This window comes from Pelophylax lessonae (assembly GCF_965119305.1).
Source record: "Pelophylax lessonae genome assembly, chromosome: 4".
Taxonomy (NCBI): domain Eukaryota; kingdom Metazoa; phylum Chordata; class Amphibia; order Anura; family Ranidae; genus Pelophylax; species Pelophylax lessonae.
Genome location: NC_138771.1, coordinates 107,114,942 through 107,134,182, shown reverse-complemented (window position 1 = coordinate 107,134,182; position 19,241 = coordinate 107,114,942). Strand labels below are relative to the sequence as shown.

The 19,241-nt window shown below is 39.5% G+C and overlaps 1 protein-coding gene across 1 annotated transcript in view; it reads left to right on the top strand.

The window, feature by feature from the left end:
- Positions 1 to 19,241, top strand: part of THSD4 (thrombospondin type 1 domain containing 4) — a 997,759-nt gene that overhangs the window by 95,835 nt on the left and 882,683 nt on the right. The gene's annotated exons all lie outside the window — the stretch shown is intronic.

Sequence of the window (19,241 nt, the reverse complement as noted above, 5' to 3'; positions counted from 1 at the left end):
TTTGGCGCGACTTGCACGGACTTCATATAATGAATGTCTATGCAAGTCACTCAGAGGTCGCCCCCGAAGTAGTACAGGACCCTTTTTCTAAGTCGGAGCGACTTGGGTCGCTCCTATTAGAACGGGTCCTGTAGCAGTCAATGGATCGCGAGGGGCCGCGACTTGTCAGGCTGACAAGTCGCCTGACAAGTCGCGTTAGTGTGAATGGACTCTAAAAATAAAAACAGACAACTTTTGCAACATAGTCTCATTTGTTCATTATACCTAATTTTATGAGAAGACAACTGGAATTAATGCTGACAGTTCTGAAATCAGGAGGCTCCAAGCTGTACGTGGCTGTATCAGTTATGAGTCCTTTCTGTCATTAGAATCATTTGTATTGGCAGGCTTCGCTTAAAGTGGGGAGGTTTCCCCATCTCTACTACAGGTGGGGGATGTCCACGGCTCCAGGAAAATAATTGGGTGTCAAGCTCCTAAATATTGCACTTCACTATGAAGAATTCCCAGGTTGCTGTCCCCAGACTGTCAACCCATGTAAGCCATTGGACTGTTCTCCAGGAATGTAGAGGATCCACATTTCTGCTTGGAAACATGTGATTAATGTTCCTTGTGGAGTTCGAGTGGTGCTTAGACATGTGCGTTTCGATTTGTTATGAATCAAAATTCAGACAACATTTTTGTTATTCGGTGATTCAGATGTATACGAATCTCTGAATCACAATAGTAACGAATTTCAATGAATCCATAATAAATTATAATGAAACATCAAATTAATTCATTTCATACGGACCTTTGTTAATGTCTGAAGCATCCAAAATAACGCAACGACATGATGAATGATCCATTTTGTTTTTATGTTTCATTAACCTTTATCATTATTATAAAAAATGTTGTACGTATGCAATGGAATCAAATTGCAAGAAATATAGTAAGGTATAAAAGTGAAATAAGATAATTCCTACTTATTGTGTTTGGGTTGGATGGAGGTGGATCCATCAGAATCTCCAAACAGAGTGCATAAGTAATCTCCTGAAACAACAAATGAACACATTAAAATAAATATAGCCAATCTTCCGATATGACTTCCGAAATACGAATTGATTAAAAAAAAAAAAATCTACAAAATGAATTTAAATATATGAAGTGAATCCCAATATATGAACAAAAGCCAAATATACAAAACAAATTCCAAAAATTAACTATTCTAACATAATGAATCTGATGAAACATAATGAATAACCTAATGAATGAATATGAAATTAAACCAAACACATTTTTCTGTCATGCACATCTCTAGTGGTGCGATTGTCAGACTGGAGTCAATCCAGACAAACTATTCTTTGGAGAACCTTGCAGGACATCATCTAGGTCTATGTACATGTGAAGTGCCGAATTTACAGGGAATTTACAAAAGGTCAGGTATGGATTAGGTTTCATTCAGTGCAGTATGATTGCTTCCAGGCATAGTAAAGTAACAGTCCCTGTAGCATTTTCATGGGACTTTACGGGGGATAATGGTTATACTAGGCCAAACAAGCCTGTTTTACTATTAGATAGGATGTGTGTGTTGCCTTCTACTTCAAGCATACAGATTTCTGTACGGGACCTATAGATGTGTATAAAGTTTGCTGGCAAGTTAAAGTGGATGTAAACCCTCACATAAACCCAGTGAAGTGAACAGCCTCAGATGATTCAGAGCCAGATGAGCCAGAGATGAAACAAATCCTCCGACATACATTTTACTTGTATATGTGCTGTCTTCAGCTTTCTACACTGTTAAGGAAATGCACGTCCTGTTAGAATTTCTCTCCCTGAATAACCTGTGGGTGTGGATTCTTGCCATACACTGCGAGACAGCTGATTGGAGGAAAGGCACACACCCACTTTCCACATAGGCAGGAACATAAAGAGCTGTGCTGTGAATAGACCAGCTGTCTGCTAATCTATTTATAGCACCCACCCCGACTAAAAATTCAGCCTGGTTTTATCTCAGTTGATGGAGAACTTCACACAAGTTATTATGCTGATAACAGAAGAACGGAGCAGGGTAAAGCCGCAGGACTTAGGGCTTTGAAGAGAGATGGGTAAACATTACAGATGGATGTGCCCAGGTCAAATTTCATGAATCAGGTTTACATCCACTTTAAGGCATCTTTAGCATTTGATTGAAGAGGATGATGTGTAGTGTTGTAGTTGATGGAGGGTGCTTATTTGCAGCCTAGACATGGAGTTACCCCATAACAGTTGAACATGAGTTTGTTGTTTTGCTTAAGGAATTTAAGGGGGGATCAGATAGGGACATTTCTAAGGAAGTATAACAGGAACATGTTTTAAAGAAAACACATACTAAGGGAAATATGTTGGCTGTCCTCCTAAAAACTAACTGAGATTGATGATCCTATGGCTTCAATAATTTAAGTCACTGACCCTGAACAAATATGTAGATCAGCAGTTCTGACTCTTCAGAAGGTGATCAGACATAATCTAGTTCAGTTTTATTTCTAAATAACTGTCAGCATTTAATTCAATTAGCAATTATATTAAAACACTACTGAACACAAAAATAAAAATCTTAGATGTGGTGGCTGCCTTTTTTTTTTTTTTTTTTTTTTTTTTTTTTAGCTTTTTACTTTATTTTTACCTGATGATCCAGCCAGTAAGTCTTATTTTTCAACCTCCTCTAACAGACCAAGCTGTCCAGAAAGAGCAGCAGTTAGAGGTTTGAGACAAACCATTTACTGCTGACAAGGGTGATTACAATCATTAGCTTTTATTCATTTATGTAAAACTTTTATCCTAAAATGAAAAAAGAAAAAAAAATCTGTTGCTGTAACTGCTTATTAAGTGTTAGCTTTAGTTCAGCTTCAATTCATTAGTCGAGTCTATCTAAATCTGCTAGTCTAATGCCTGGTACACTCCGTGAGATTATCAGATGAATGATCATCTGTTTTTTTTTTTTCTTGCATTTTAATCTCATATTGAAAATTAAGAGTTTACTAAATCTATGAAAATTCTCTTATGACAGAATAAAAATTCGGAAGTGATGTAATGTGTTGTAGTGTATTTGTATTGTATTTTTGAATGACAACTGTGCTGATTAAACGAAAATTGTACAATCTGGTACTGTACGAGAAACATTTTTATGCTTGTCTTATCGGATAATTTTGCTTTAATTGTCGTGATTGGCTCTCAAAAGCCACGTACTAACGATTGGATTACCGCATGATCGAATTGTATTTTTTGTACAATATTCTGATCGTGTGTATGGGCCATAACACTACCCTCTCTCCAGGCTGACAATGCTGCTGTCTGAAGGAGTCTTTTTTTACTGCTTCATGCAGAATACAGACACCACCGAGGTCTCCTAAATGCCTTTCCTCCTGGCATTGTTTGGACAGTGTTTGCTGCATGTGGCTGTTAGTTGCAAGCCTGCTGACTTTTGGCTTGGACCCATTTAGCCAACCTTTGTTTGAATGCCTAACTGGTTGCAACTGCAAATGCATGCAAACCTGGCTGTTTCTACCTTACCATTACCCTAAATGCCCTAAGTGTACCTGTTGGGTTTGGGCTCTACACTCGCACCCCCAGTAGCATCACTTCCAAAAGCGGGGGGGGGGGGAGGGATTCTCTATGCGTCTGCTCCCCTTTTAGGGCTCAGGCTTCAGGAACAGTACAGACGACCTTGTACTACCTTTTTGGTTTTATATATCTTTTGGGCTATCTCTGACAGTGAGGCACCTGTACAAGTTGTGTGCAAATGCGATGCGAATTCAGCCCTACAATCTGTATGGTTGAATTTGCATCGCACAGACATCGCATGTGATTTGCAGAGCAGTGTGCTGCGAATCATATGCAATGTCTGTCATCGCATATCTTTGAAGCGGCACTAAGTAAGGCAATGTGAAATGATCCTTATCAGTGGATTAGAATTTACCATTTACCTGCCTGGTAATGCAGAGCAATTCTAGCTTCTCATCACAACCAACCAGAATCCTTCTTTATATTCCGCAACAGAGTGAAGAAAGGGAAGTAAGAACCTGAACAGGTGGTTAGAAAGACACCACTTTGGTAGCTTCTTGATGCCTATTGTTGTTTGCTTAAAGCATATTTTCACGTTTGCAGCCAAATTAGGACAACACCTACTTTGTTTGTTACATGCCCCCACTTTCATAGCATAACTTAAAAAAAAATATTTAAAAATTGCAGCTTACTTTTTTTAGATACTCTATTTTGGACCTTCCTACAAGAAAAAATCCTACCTAGCTCTCTTTGTTTGTGATGGGGCTGGACAGCTGTGTTTGTTGTAATAAACTCTGTCTATACTGTGTAGGCAGATCTTTACCATCAAATGTAACTTAATTTGAACACTGTCTGCCCTAACAAAGGGGTTTAAAGGCTGTGCTTCTTGCATTGTATGTTAATGAGGACAGACCTGGGGCAGGCTCACTCTAACAAACATTGTTCAAAAAACCTTGTAGTCAGCCATGACACCCCCCCCCCCAAGAAACATCTAAAAAGTAAGAAACCTTTATTTTTTTAGGTATGCTGTGTGATTGGAAACATATAAAAATGCATATAGTTACATAGTGAGGTTGAAAAAAGACATCAGTCCATCTAGTTCAACCTATTGTGTGTGTATGTTTGACACCACTGCTTGTGGAAGAGAATTCCACATCCTTACCGCTCTGACAGTAAAGAACCCCTTACGTAGTTTCAGATTAAACTGCTTTTCTTCTAGTTTTAGTGAGTGGCCATGTGTCTTATTGTATTCCCTTTCTCTGAAAAGTTTGTTCCTTTTATGCTAGGGTCCTCACCAGTACAGTATTTGTACATTGATATCATATCCCCCCTCAATCGTCTCTTCTCCAGAGAGAATAGGTTCAGTGCTTGTAGTCTTTCCTCATAGCTGATGTCCTCCATTCCCCTAATTATTTTTGTTGCCCTTCTCTGGACTCTTTCCAGTTCCAGCACATCCTTTCTGAGGACCGGTGCCCAGAACTGGACAGCATACTCCAGATGTGGCCGGACCAGAGTCTTGTAAAGTGGGAGAATAATCTCTTTAAAGTGAGGTTATATATAGTGAGGTTTTCTTTAATGTGAATGCAAAAGTAGAAATATGACTTAAATCCCATCTAAGCCAAAACAACATTTTGGTAAAGTGGAGAAGGATTATGACATTTGTTAAAGTGGAACTTTAGTCAGAAAATTAAGTCCTGCTAGATCACTTCAGACTGGCCCCTTTTGCAGGTATAGCTATGTAAAACATTAAAAACAAGTGTCTATACTGTTTATAATCCAGTAATACAGTCTCACCCTGCTCTGCACATGCTTAGTTGCTCTCTATTTTTAGGCACTTTGCCAAGTTTATAGAGACCGATCTGCTGACAGCCTAAAGATTTACTGCTATTCAGAGGCTCTGGGCTTCAGCAAAATGGCAGCCTCCAGCAAGATGAAACAATAATAATGCTGGAGGCAATTTACAGCGCACACTAATTTTGGAAGCATAATTATTAATGTGGAATGTATGTTCCTTGCTAAAGAACATTCTTTTTTCTCAAGCTGTTATGGGTAAAGTTCCACTTTAACTTTTATTGCCCTCTTTATTCCTATTTTTGTCTCATTTATGTCCTCATGACCACAGAAGGAGTTTGAGAGTCTCCTCCAATTGGGTTAACCACTTAAGCCCCGGAAGATTTTACCCCCATTCCGACCAGGGCCTATTTTGCGATTCGGCACTGCGTGACTAACGGACAATTGCGCGGTCGTGCGACGCTGTACCTAAACGAATTTGACGTCCTTTTTTTCCCACAAACAGAGCTTTATTTTGGTGGTATTTGATCACCTGTGCGATTTTTTGATCATGCGCTATAAACAAAAAAAGAGCGACAATTTTGCAAAAATAACAATATTTTTCACATTTTTTATATGAATTTCCCCCAAAAAAAATGTAAAAATCAAAATTTTTTAACATTTTCGGCCAATTTGTTTTATGCTACATATGTTTGGTAAAAAGAAATCGCAAAAAGCGTATTTTGATTGGTTTGCGCAAAAGTTATCGCGTTTACTAACAAAGGGAAAGATTTTTGTCATTTTTGTTGTTTTTTTTTTAACGCGTAATGGCGGCGATCTGCAATTTTTTTTATTTTTTTTGCAGTACTGCGGCGGACAGATCGAACCCTTGACTGACATTTTTGACACTTTCGGGGTTACCAGTGACATTTCTACAGTAATCAGTGCTATAAATATGCACTGTTACTGTAAAATTACACTGGCAGTGAAGGGGTTAACTTTTTTTGAGAGGGAGGGGTTATGTGTGTCCCTAGGGGAGTGATTCTAACTGTGATTGGCTGTGGCTTGAGGTGTAGGAACAGTGATCAACTGTCCTACATAGTAGAACCGTATAATCACTGTTTCTACATCGGGGAGAATGACAGGCGGCTCTCCCTCCCTCCCTCTCCACCGACGATAACCGAGTGACCGGCGGACATCGGGTCCGCCGGTCATACACGTGGGCGGGTCCGTGACCGCGTGGGAGCTGGAGCGCGCCTCCGGCGGCGCGCGCTCGCTCCCCAGAGCCCTCACAGGCTAGCGACATAGTACTACGTCTCTCTGCCTGTGAGGGGCTGACTGCCGCAGTAAATATACTGTGAGCAGTCGGCAAGTGGTTAAAAGACAGCAAATACCAGAAAAAGGGTTCCCACTCTTACCCACTCTACCTTAACAAAATGTATTGCTGTGTGTGGCCCCCTTTGAGGGAATGTTGTTCACTTCCTACTCTGCTAAAAACAGGAAGTGAGGAATCTCCCAGATGGCTACACAAACAGTAAAATAAACCCAACAACGGTTCTAACCCTTACCCACTCTGTCTGAAACCATAAAAAATAGCTGAGGTTCCATTTTACATTTTTCAAAACAAGTGCTAATTTCTTTTGCTAAATACAGAAGAAATTGTGATTAGGTGTCAGAAGTGTTGTTAACCTTTAGATTTGCTTAATAAGTGCCGAAGAATAACATTTCTAAAATAACTTAGAAGTTTATAGCAGAGGGAAATATTATTTCTCCAGGTGTTATGTTGCATGCTGGACATTTTTTTCTCCTGGAGATTGTAGAGAATTTTTTGACTTAAACCATGCCAAGTTAGTAAACTGGTTATCTTTTAAAGTAATATTTATAAAAGTAACTTTACTTCCAAATATAACAGGTGTTAAAGGGCCACTTAACAGCATTTAGGATTTTTGCTAAGCGAGTCTCGATACATCTTCCATGTGCTGAACTTTGCAGATCCTTTAATTAACATTGCTAAGTTATGCCTGGTTTAGGAACAGAAACGTGATCCGTGTGTTTATTTTATCTTATATTTTTATGGTACAGTCGCCGACCTTGATAAAAAAAAAAAGTCTGCTAAAATTTAATTTCCCTTCCTGCCTTCGCATATTAACATTATCTTTTCCAGATTAGACAGCTTTGCAGGGAGAGGGTGCGGGGTTCAGTCCTTGTTCGGTTACTGCGGCCACGAGGGATATCAAAAATTGTGTTTTAGATTTTGGTGATGACAAGCACATCTGCGTGCCTCTTAGCATAGCCAGGGTTCTTATGGAGCTAATAGTCTGCAGCTTCCCAGAATGCTATGCAGTGACCTCGGAATAGCACTGACCCCTCGCCTCCCCAGATGGACAATTACCTCACCTAGGGATTTCCACAAAGGCCCGTTATGGGTTAAGGCACTTGTTCTAGAGTCAGGTCTTACCTTGCTGTACGGGGGCCTAGAATATAATAAACTGTAATTTCATCACTATGGCTGGAAAGAGTTTATTATAATTAACTGATATCTTAATCCTTCTAATCTCTACCGGGACTAACTTCACCCCAGCTTGCTGAGTCTGCTTTTCATCTAATCATTCATTAATCTTTATATGTTTCTCTAGTTTTTAAGGACTGAGTAGCCATTAAAATGTAGTCTTGAAAAGGTAACTCCACTTTAGTGGGGAAAAAATAGCAAAAAATAAATATAGCGTATACAATTGCGACACAAATCATATTTTAATTGAACGTTCTTAAAAATTACCTTTCCTTTTCAATCTGCAGCTGTTGTTATTTTCTGAAAATGCAATGCAATATGGCTACCTGGAGCTGTTCTGTACACAGAATGTATACTGGCCACACCCCAGAAACATCATTTCCTGCTTGTGTGATTGGCTCACCGATTTTCCCAGAAGTCTGCCTAAGATACAAGTCAGATTTTCCTGCAGCAAAAATGTCATTTTTGGTGAGATACTCCCAATAGGAACATGTCTAAAGGGAGGCAGGCCCAGCAGATTTCCTCATTAGAGTCCTGCAGCTGCTGCAGCTGATCGATAATTATGAAACCACTCCCATTTGACCCACTCAGCACAGAGACACAGAGGAACAAACATCGATTTCTTCAAAATATAAAAGGTAGGAATCTGCAACAAAGTTTGTTATAATTCCTGCGATGTACAGAGATCACCCAGAGGGGCATGTTTTTTTCTCAACAAAAGTGGATTTTAACAACTTGCCGACCGCCCACAGTATATTTACTGCGGCAGTCAGCCTCTCCTGGACAAACCGACGTAGTACTACGTCGCTCGCCCAGGAGCCTGTAGTGGGCGAGCGCGCGCATCCGGAGGGGCGCTCCCGGCCCGCGCGTTCACGGCCATCCCCGCGCGTGTGACCGGCGGCTCTGATGTTCGCCGGCCACTTGCGATCTCCCACTGGAGAGGGAGAAAGGCAGGCGGCTGATGTAAACAAAGCCGCCTGTCATTCTCCCTGATGTAACTTCAGAGACTACACGATCCTGCTATGTAGGATCATATGTCTCTGTGGTTACATCGCAAGCCATGCCCCTTGACAATTAGAATCACGCCCCTAGGGACACACTTAACCCCTTGATCACTAATAAAGTTAACCCCTTCCCTGCCAGTGTCATTTTTACAGTAACAGTGCATATGTATAGCACTGATTACTGTAGTAATGTCACTGGTACCCCCAAAAGTGTCAAAAATGTTAGTCAGAGGTCCGATCTGTCCTCCGCAATGTCGCAGTCCCGCAAAAAAATCGCAGATCGCTGCCATTACTAGTTAAAAAAAACAATAAAAATTACTTTCCCTTAGTTAGTAAACTTATTGCGATTTTTTTTTTTTTTTTTTTTTTTACCAAAAATATGTAGCAGAAAACAAATTGGCCTAAAATGTTAAAAAATTTTGATTTTTACATATTTTTTGGGAGGAATTTCATATAAAAAAATGTGAAAAATATTATTTTTTCAAAATGTTTTTGTTTATAGCGCAAAAAATAAAAATCGCACAGGTGATCAAATACCACCAAAAGAAAGCCCTGTTTGTGGGGAAAAAAAAGAACGTCAATTTCATTTGGGTACAGCTTCGCATGACCGCGCAATTGTCCGTTAAAGTCACGCAGTGCCGAATCGCAAAATAGGCCCTGGTCTTTGAGCAGCGAAATCCTCCGGAGCTTAAGTAGTTAAAGAGGAACTTAACTGTATCTGAGCTACAATGGAGGGGGGCAAAGTGGGACTTTAACGGTGCAAAATGATGGAGAAAAATCTGAATTCTCAAAAATTGTACATTTTATTACACATAGGAGGTGAGGACAAGACAGTACATCAATATAAAATGATAAAATCAAGAAAATGCACTCGAAAATATGTCTTTTATGTTCTTTCCTTTTGTTACCTAGAAATGTTCACTCTCGAGAAATGTCTATGAAAACTCCTGAAGAAGCTATTATGAAGATGGCGAAACATGTAGAGTTGATATTTTCGAATGCATTTTCTTGATTTTATCATTTTATATTGATGTACTGTCTTGTCCTCACCTCCTATGTGTAATAAAATGTACAATTTTTGAGAATTCAGATTTTTCTCCATCATTTTGCACCGTTAAAGTCCCACTTTGCCCCCCTCCATTGTAGCTACTTTAAACAAAGGGATGTGGTGCTTTCTACTTCATCTCTAGCAATATTTCTTTAAAAATTAACTGTATCTGAGTACCACAAACAAAAAACGCTATCTAATACATTTTTTATTATTCAAGGCAAACTCACCCACCCATCCATGTCTCCGCGTTTTATTTTGCTGAGAAATCATATACAAAAAAAAAAAAACACCCTAGCATTTCCAGCTGCAGCCATCTTGAGTAAGAGCAGATGATTCATGTAGCATTTACTTCCTTCCTGGAATCCATCTACCCTTAGCTAATGCATGCAGGCAGGAGGGTGTGTTAAGTTGAAAAAAGCCCCTCCTCCAGGTGAAAGGAAAAAAAAAAATGCCCATGAAGACTCCTGGGAGATGTGATATCAGTTTGGCCCAGGCAAGAAACCAGGAAGCAACTGAAGAAATGTCAAGAAAAAAAAAGTTCAAAACAAGTAAATGTATATTACCTTTTTATGTTTTTACCAATACTAGCAGCATTTAGCTGATAATTGCGCGGTTGTGTGACGCTATACCCAAATAAAAGTTATGTCCTTTTTCCCCACACATAGAGCTTTATTTTGGTGGTATTTGATCATCTCCTGCATTTTTATTTTTTGATTTTTTTATGCTATAAACAAAAAATGACTGTCAGTTTTGAAAAAAAAAATAAATACATTTTTTACTGTCTGCTCTAAGACATCCAATAAAATAAATGTAAAAATTCAAATTTCTTCATCAATTTGGGTCAATATGAATTCTACTTCATATTTTTGGTAAAAAAAAATCCCAAAAAGCGTATATTGATTGGTTTGTGCAAAAGTTAAAGTGTCTACAAACTATGGGATATTTTTTTTCAATTTTTGTAATGGCGGCGATCAGCGACTTATAGCCGACTGCGATATTGCGGCGCACAAATCGGACACCTAACTGATATTACAGTGATCAGTGCTAAAAATATGCGCTGTCACTTTACTAATGATACTGGCAGGGAAAGGGTTAGGCAGGGTTAACATCAGGGGCGATCAAAGGGTTAACTGTGTACCTAGCTGATGATTCAGTGTAGTTGGGGAGGTGCTTTTACTAGGGGAAGGCATGGATCAGTGTTTCTGCTTTACAGGAACACAGGATCCATGTCTTCCGTTCTGACAGAATGACAATCTGCCTTGTTTACAAAGGCAGACTGGCATTCTGTCAGTGCATCAAATGATCAGCAGGTGCCGGCAGACATCAGGTTTGCAGGACCCGCTGATCAGCGAGAGCGAGCCAGCATTGGTGCCCACTCGCAGCCAAAACCCAGAAGTGCAGAATCGCGTATATATATACACATGATTCTGTGCAACGCAGCTACCCTGTAGCAGTAAATCTGCTAGGGGGCGTTCGGCAAGTGGTTAAATATATTCTTCAGTAGCCATAAAATATAGGCATCTAAATTTTGTGTGCTCCAAATGCAAATTTAGATATTGCCTTGTAATACTTGCAGTGACATCATCACTGTGACACATACACACTACATAGCCTGTGCAGAGAGCAGAGCTGTGGGAGTACACAGTAGATCCCCTATAGCCTCATGCATACTACTGCTCCTAAACTCGCGTTGAGAAGCTTTTGGCTTTTTTTTTTTGCCAAAGCCCCTGAACTCAACTCAATAAAAGCCTATGTGTCCATTCACATGTAGGCTTTCACCAGAGTTTAGGAGCAGCAGAGTTTAGAGGCAGTCACAGTTCCTCTCCTGAACACAGGAGAATCAAGTTTAGGAGAGGAGCTTATGGGCATAGAAATTGCCAAACGCGCCTAATAGCTGGGCTCGTTTAGCGCTTCAGCATTTGTTCATTTCAATAACCAGAATAAGGCTCCATGCTTACTGGGCTTAAAAAAGCCAGTTCCCTTGGCAGAAATAAAACACTGATATAGAGTGATTTTGTATACTGTACATGTTTAGGGGCATTTAGAGTGTTTAGCATTTTCTCTACCAGAAAGCTCCAATCAAAACCAGAAGTTTTTTTTCCTGTCTCTAAACACCTAATGTGCATAACCACATAGAGCAGATATGTCTAACCTGCGGCCCGGAACCACAGGCAATGCGGCCCACTGCCCCCTTTTTTTTTTTGCTGGGGAGGAAGGAAGTCGAGTTGGGGGCACGGCCACAGCGGCTTCCATATAACTGTAGGAAGAGGCTGCCTCGGAGGGGATCATCCACTAATTGTGTTAAATTAGTGCTGGGGGGGGCGCAGCAGGCGGGGGAAGGGCGCGGCAATGTTTTATTACTTGTATACCTTAACTATAGTATATATTTTATATGCGGCCCTGGGGGGGGGGGCGCAGCAGGCGGGGGAAGGGCGCGGCAATGTTTTATTACTTATATAGCTTAACTATAGTATATATTTTATGCGGCCCAAGAAAATTTCTCTACACTCAATGTGGCCCAGAGAAGCCAAAAGGTTGGACACCCATGACATAGAGTAACATTAACTGCTTCTACATCGAAAACACAAAACTCCTGTAGAAGCAGTGATTTTTAAGCTAAGTGTGCATAGACCCTAATTTAAAATTCTATCAAATGAAATAAAAAAAACTCCCAAATGCTGCTAAAACTCACATAAACCGGTTTAAAAAAATGCAGCTCAGGTGAGTTTTTAATGCTGATTCTCTCCTGTAAGGAGAAACCGAGTTTACAATAAACCAGTGTGCATGACATCTATAGCAGGCCAGAAAATTACAGGGAGGGCGGATACACGACCAGTAACCCTGCACAAGCAGTGACCAAAAGCTCCTACACAGAGGCAAAATTTCACACTGGACTATTGCACAGATCTGGAGGAAATACACAAAGCACTCCAATATTACACATGCCTTTGCATTTAGATAATATTTGCTTACCCTGGAGTTTATATTTAAAGTGTATGTAAACCCTATTAATGTTCATTTTTGTGCATTATCATTGCACAGAGCAGGTAAGTATTACCTCTTTTTTGTAAAAGTATATCAAAATATTAGCCTTTATTATCACTATAGATTTTCTGTACAAAAAGGAAAAGAAAATAGTGCTGGGCTCCAACCTAACAGGTGCACTAAAATGATTGCAGAGATCTGTGAGTCTCCACAAGCATGTGTGGCCAGCTCAGACCAAACCTAGGTTCATACTGAATGCGGGTTTAAAATCGTGCGAGTTTAGCTGAACTCGCACAATTTCAAACCGGCATTTCCATCCGACTTCGGGGGCAATTTGAGAGACATCTGTGTGGGTTCACTTTTGGGATTCAGTGCGACACCACAAAGTTGGCGTCGCACCGATTTGTACGGTGCCGTTTCCAGCAATAGGTCCTGATTTGTGGCTAAAGGTGTTTAGGATGACTACTATTTCTACATGACCATGATTTAAACTCTGGATAAAGTTTGGGTTTCCAATCAAATTCTTATAACACAAGCACTCGACTTTTGGGCCAGAACCCCAGCGGAATTTCCCAAAGCATTTTTTAAACTATCCTAAATATATGGATTAGTAATACGTTATTTTTGGAGACATATACAGGTATTAGAACAGTACCGAAGAGGAATCTAGCTGTCTTAGAACAAGGCTACAATGACCCTTAGAGAACACCACAAATTGGTTTAGTACAATTGCCCTAGACCAGTGTTTCTCAACCTTTTTTTTTCATCAAGGCACCCTTTAAAATTAAGCACAATTTGGATGCAAACCCCAAAAAAGGAAACGAATAGTTTTACACAATGTAGCAACATTCACACATGTAAGACACCCAACCTTAGAGATTATTTATTCTTTCAAAGCAAATATACCTTTGCAGACTGGTACTGACCGGTGTTCCAATGTTTCTCTTCTCTCTCAGTTCAGTCAGAGAGTGCTGACAGAGAGGGACAGGGGAGGTAGTGCAGTGCAGGTGCCCAGTGTTCTGCTTATCAACCGATGACGTTATTGGTTGTCAGGACGCCTGGGGGCTAGAAGGTTGTAATGGTGCACATGAAAACCTGTGGCTTTATGTAACTTAAAGATAGGCTCAATCCACCCACTGGCTTGTATTCAATTTTTGAAGAATTGTAGGCATTTTGCCAAGGCACCCCTGAAGAAACCTGAAGGCATCTCAGGGTGCCTGGGTACCCTGGTTGAAAAAGGCTGCCTTAGACCACCAACATACAACCCCTGAAGAATACTGGCTAGTTTTCAAATTTTTGGTTGAAAGTCTAACCAGAAATGACTAATATGTATATATTTTTTTGTCTGAAAAAAAAAAGGCTGATAACTGTTAGAATGTTGGTTATTTTAACCATTAACCATTACTTTTTTGTGAATTCAAATACACTGTTAATTAACTTTAAATAAAATTCAACTGTTTTGCGTAATATGTTCTGTATCATTTTCAGGATTAAAAAATAAAACATAAATGTAGTCAGTTTGTTTAGTCAGGCAATTATTAAATATTTTAAAGTCTTATGTCTTATTCACCTCTTGCAGCCAGCAGGTGGAGGTCAGATCTGCTTTCCCTATTTTCCGTGACAACTTCTCTGCTTTGCTACTTGAGTAGGGTTGATTTACTAAATACAAATAGGCTGTTCACTTTGCAAGAGGATTTGCACTTTTCAAATAAATATACCTTTAGCTTAATGTATATAGGCAAAAACTCACTTTGCAAAGATTACCCAGTCAACAAAAAACAACATGAGATTGGATTATGGAAATCAGTAGAGCTTCTCCAAGCTAAAGAAAAATTCCCCTGCAAAGTGCAAATTTCACTTACATTGAGTAAGTGGAGGGACACTGCCTGCCTCTCTGTCTGCATACGCATCCTACTACTGAGGAAGTCGTGTCGCGAAAGCGTAAGACGCCACACGTATAGGGGGAGGAGACCTGGACGGACGAGCAGCGACCCACCGGCACGGCTCCCGGCAGCTACTGTTTTTGGTGTGTACGGTCCGCACAAGCCCATTGTGCTGATTCATGTGAGTGCAATTCTACTTTGAATGTGAATCAATTAAAGGATAATAGCAGTGTACACTTAGATGCCTCATTATCTTTATTCACATATCATGTCCATGGGATGGTGAGAGATCGATTCAGGAAGTGGCATTCCCTATACTGGTCTTATTGAGGATTCAATGCTGGTTTAATGCTTCAGTGAGGTGAGAGGCCATCTGGTGGCTAAACGGTGGTGGTGTCACTTGCACTTTTATATGAAACATCTATCAAGCACCTTATTGAACTTTAATCCACGGTTATATTTATATTTTAGTGGACATTTATGCACTTTACTTTGAATGCACTTTATGGACATTATATATTGCACTTAAGAGGAATATATATTGCACTTTAAGCGAGTTTATTGATTAATATGATGCACATTGTCACTTTATTTGATTTTATATAGCGCTGTATACATATTTGTTTATAGTTTATTTCTCCCGTTAGTGAAGGAGGTTTTATATAGCTGCTGTATTTTCTTTGTGTCCCAAATTATTGGGTCTTAACACTACACCACTTTATAATTAATTGCGCTGATTTACCTTTTTGCACACGCATCCTGCCTACATGTTCCACTAGAATAATACAGAAAGGCCACATCCAGCACTGAGCTTACCATTTAGAATTGTCTGCATACCCTGAAAAGCCCCAGTGATGGGGGCCCCTTGTTGTATAATAACATTTTATATTCAATAAAATGATGCAAAACATGTTTGTTAGCTTTTAGAATTATAATGAAATCGGATATAAAGGTGATGAGGTTGATGAAAATGTGCATATATATATAGGTCTGGAAAGGAAAGAAAAGGGGACAGAGGGGGGAAGGCGACAAGGAGAAAAGGGAGGAAGAAGGATTTACCAACCAGTCCTGGAAATGGTGATTTAATTGTGCCAAAACATAACAAACAAAATATATTAAAAGGAATAAATCCATATTTATTAAATGTACAAAAAGGATAAAAGAAAACTGTCACAATGATTGTGTGACAGAAATTGCATAACATGCGTCACATGATCTAGTAGGTGGATCATGTGATCTGTTGGGTGGACCTACGCGTTTCGTTCACAATGAGCTTCTTCAGGATCCAATTTTATATGCATACAGAAAAACCTTTATGATAAAACAATATACTTAGCATAGCATAAATCAACCGGCGGCTACATTGGAGATTGTCTGCACGCTTTGATCTGCTTCTTTGTGAGTAGTCTGTAATTTTGTCATTAATAAATTATACCCTATGTACTGCACCATGAGAGCCTCTTTTGTTTAAGCACTAGACACAGGGAGATACTTATGTGGACCGAGTTGAAATTACTTAATCCATAACAACCGGAGGATAGTATGTAAATCCATAACAGCTGGAGGATAATATATACACGTCAGAAGATAGTGAGGAGCCTGGAGATTTATACTTAACACTCTTTTTGAGTGTTGTGGAGGTGAGCGGCCACTGCACTCGGTGTGGGATTGTGAGCTCACCGGGACACACTCACTTTGATTTGATGTGTTTGAAAATCTAGTTCACCTTTTAAATCACACTGGAAGATATCACCATATATCTATCAGCACTTTGCACCTTATGAATTCATTTTTTTTTTTGGACTATCACTAACCTTAGAGTTATTTCATGGACTATTTGTGCACGTCTGATTCAGCACTTTTGCACTGTTTTTGAATTGTTTATATTCACTTTATACCGCCAATTGCACGATTTTATATTGTTTATTGATGTGCATCATTTATATGAGTAGCAACCATTCACTTATCAATTGTTTTTTTGCTGGTCAATTGTGTTTGTTTATGATCATGCAGATCTGGATTCAGTAGACTGTTCACAATTTGATGAAGTTTTGAAGATTTTTTTCTCTACTATTAATTTTCTTTTCTTATTCTGCACTATTTTGATTAGTCATCCACCCACACACCTACACAATTATTCACTATGTTATTAATGTTATCCACAGTCTTTGAGATCATCGGTTGTGGGTAAAACGAGTGGTCCCCCTCATTGAGAGTATAGCGCTGATTTTTACTTGCTTTTTATAAATCAACCGATATCATGGGAGAGTGATGGAATCTTGAATTATACAACGAGTTTGGCAAAAAATGGGAAGATACCAATATATTTGGATCCAAGCAAGGAATATAATACAAAAAACAGAAAAGGGGTAACCCAAGCAGGGGCCCCTAATCCAAAATACAGATCCAAAATATATGAGTATCAAAGTATAAAATCAGTAACCATTTGGTATATTTTCCTGACAAACGTCCCACCGAAGCATAGCATATAACGTTTTTCCCCTTTTCTTCCTTTCCAGATCTGGCTATATGTACACAGTTTCTATATCTCTAGGGGTCGGTGCCAGAATTTTATAGACAGAATTTCACTCTCCATTTAATTTCCTCATGATGAGGTTGATCTTAATCATTTAGGCTCTATATACAATATCTTCAGGTGGCTCATGTAACTTCTGATGCTCTTGATTATTAGGCGTCTTTGTGTCCCTCTTATTAAAAATTTTGAAACTTCTTGAAATAAAATTCTGATTTAAAAATAAAATTAAGCAAAGTTTCTCTGCATGGGTTATATAGTTAAGGATGTACAACCATTGTTTTTCACATTTACTCTCACCATCTTAGTGCCGGTTCACACTAGTGCGGTTGCGGCGATCGCATGTAATATCGGAGCGCACTGCTCCTTCATTACATGCGATCGGCTCTGCTAGGCGAATTCAGCCATAAAATTTGTATGGCTAAATTCGCACTGCACCCACAGCAAAGTCGCACATGACCCTTTTTTTTAGCCGCATCAGGATCGGATCGCACAGTGGTTCACACTTGTGCGATCCATCCTATACGAACTGTAAAGATCGCACTGCGATATGCGATCAAACTGGGGGTGTCGTTAACATTTCATTGACACCCCCAGCATATCGCATATGGCAGTGTGAACTGCCAAGGGTGCGTTTGCGATGCGGGAACAGGCTGAGAATTCGCAGCCTTCCCGCATCGCATAAGTGTGAACCGGCACTTACTCGTTTGAGGGCTGCATGTGTTTTAATAACTCAGATTCTCCAGTAATGATGTGCTTTACTTACTGTTCATGTTTGTATATCATTTGCATCAGTTGGGAATCTTTACTGATTTCCTCAAGACTGCAGGTCCAATAGTGAGGAAGATAGACATGTATGACCTATTGTAGCATGAGGGCAAAATGGTCCCACCACTCCGTTCTGCCAGTTCACTTCATGGGGTGTAGGAAAAGGAACTTAAAAGCTTAATTTGTTAAAAGTAAAAGTAGGCTGACTTCAAATATCTAAAAAATGTTGGCTTCAGCTGATTGCCAGAGAAGTGGACTTCAGAGAATTTGCTTACCTCTAATCCTGACTTAATGACCATAAGAAATTGTTTATAATATTAAACTGTTATCAGTATCCTTCTTATGTGATAGCGATGATACGTGTGGTATGTGATGCAGCAGCTGTGAATGTAGCCGTCATTTTAGTACAAGTCGTATAACTAAATTAAATATACCACAGCACTTATGTGTCATTTAAAATTTTTTAAGTAGGGTACTACTTAGCTATATGTGAAAACTGATCTACATGGATGTAAATACTGCAATTAATGAAATTAGTGTGTTATTATGCTTAAAAGTAACTGAGCAAATACAACTACAGTTATATGTTTATCAACACAGATATGCAGGTCACCCCCATGTGCTATGTGGTTGAATATACAGCTGGGATCACACTTCTGGATGTGTGTGGGTAGTGTGTCCCTTGGTGCATGCTGTGGTTCCTCCTGTCAGTGTGTTGGTAGGAGAAACCACAGCACGCGAGGGAGGCACACTGTCCGACACACATTAAATTGAAGCGTAGCAGCAGTGCCTGGAGCTCATGAAGAGAGAAACGTTTTTATCCCTGCCCACCAGAAAGGTGGATATTCCTCTTTTTCTTTTACAAGGTTTGTCTTCTTTAATGTCTTCCAGCTAGTGACATGACTACTTCAGTTAACACCTGTATTAAAAGAATGGGAGACATTGTCAGCCTCTTCTAAAAAAAATGTTTAACTTTACTATCATGCTGATCCAATAGCTCCATTACTTTTTGAGATTATGACCTGAGCAGGTATCTAGATTAGGAAATTCAGAATTAAATTGGAACTGCTGATCTGAATAATTCTTCTTGGTCAGCGACTGAAAGTACTAAATCCATAGATTCAGCATACCAGCAAAGCAACAAATATATTTCTCTGTCGCTCATTGACAGACGTAGCTCTCGGTGATTCAACACCCTCGGGCTATGCTGCCCTCTACA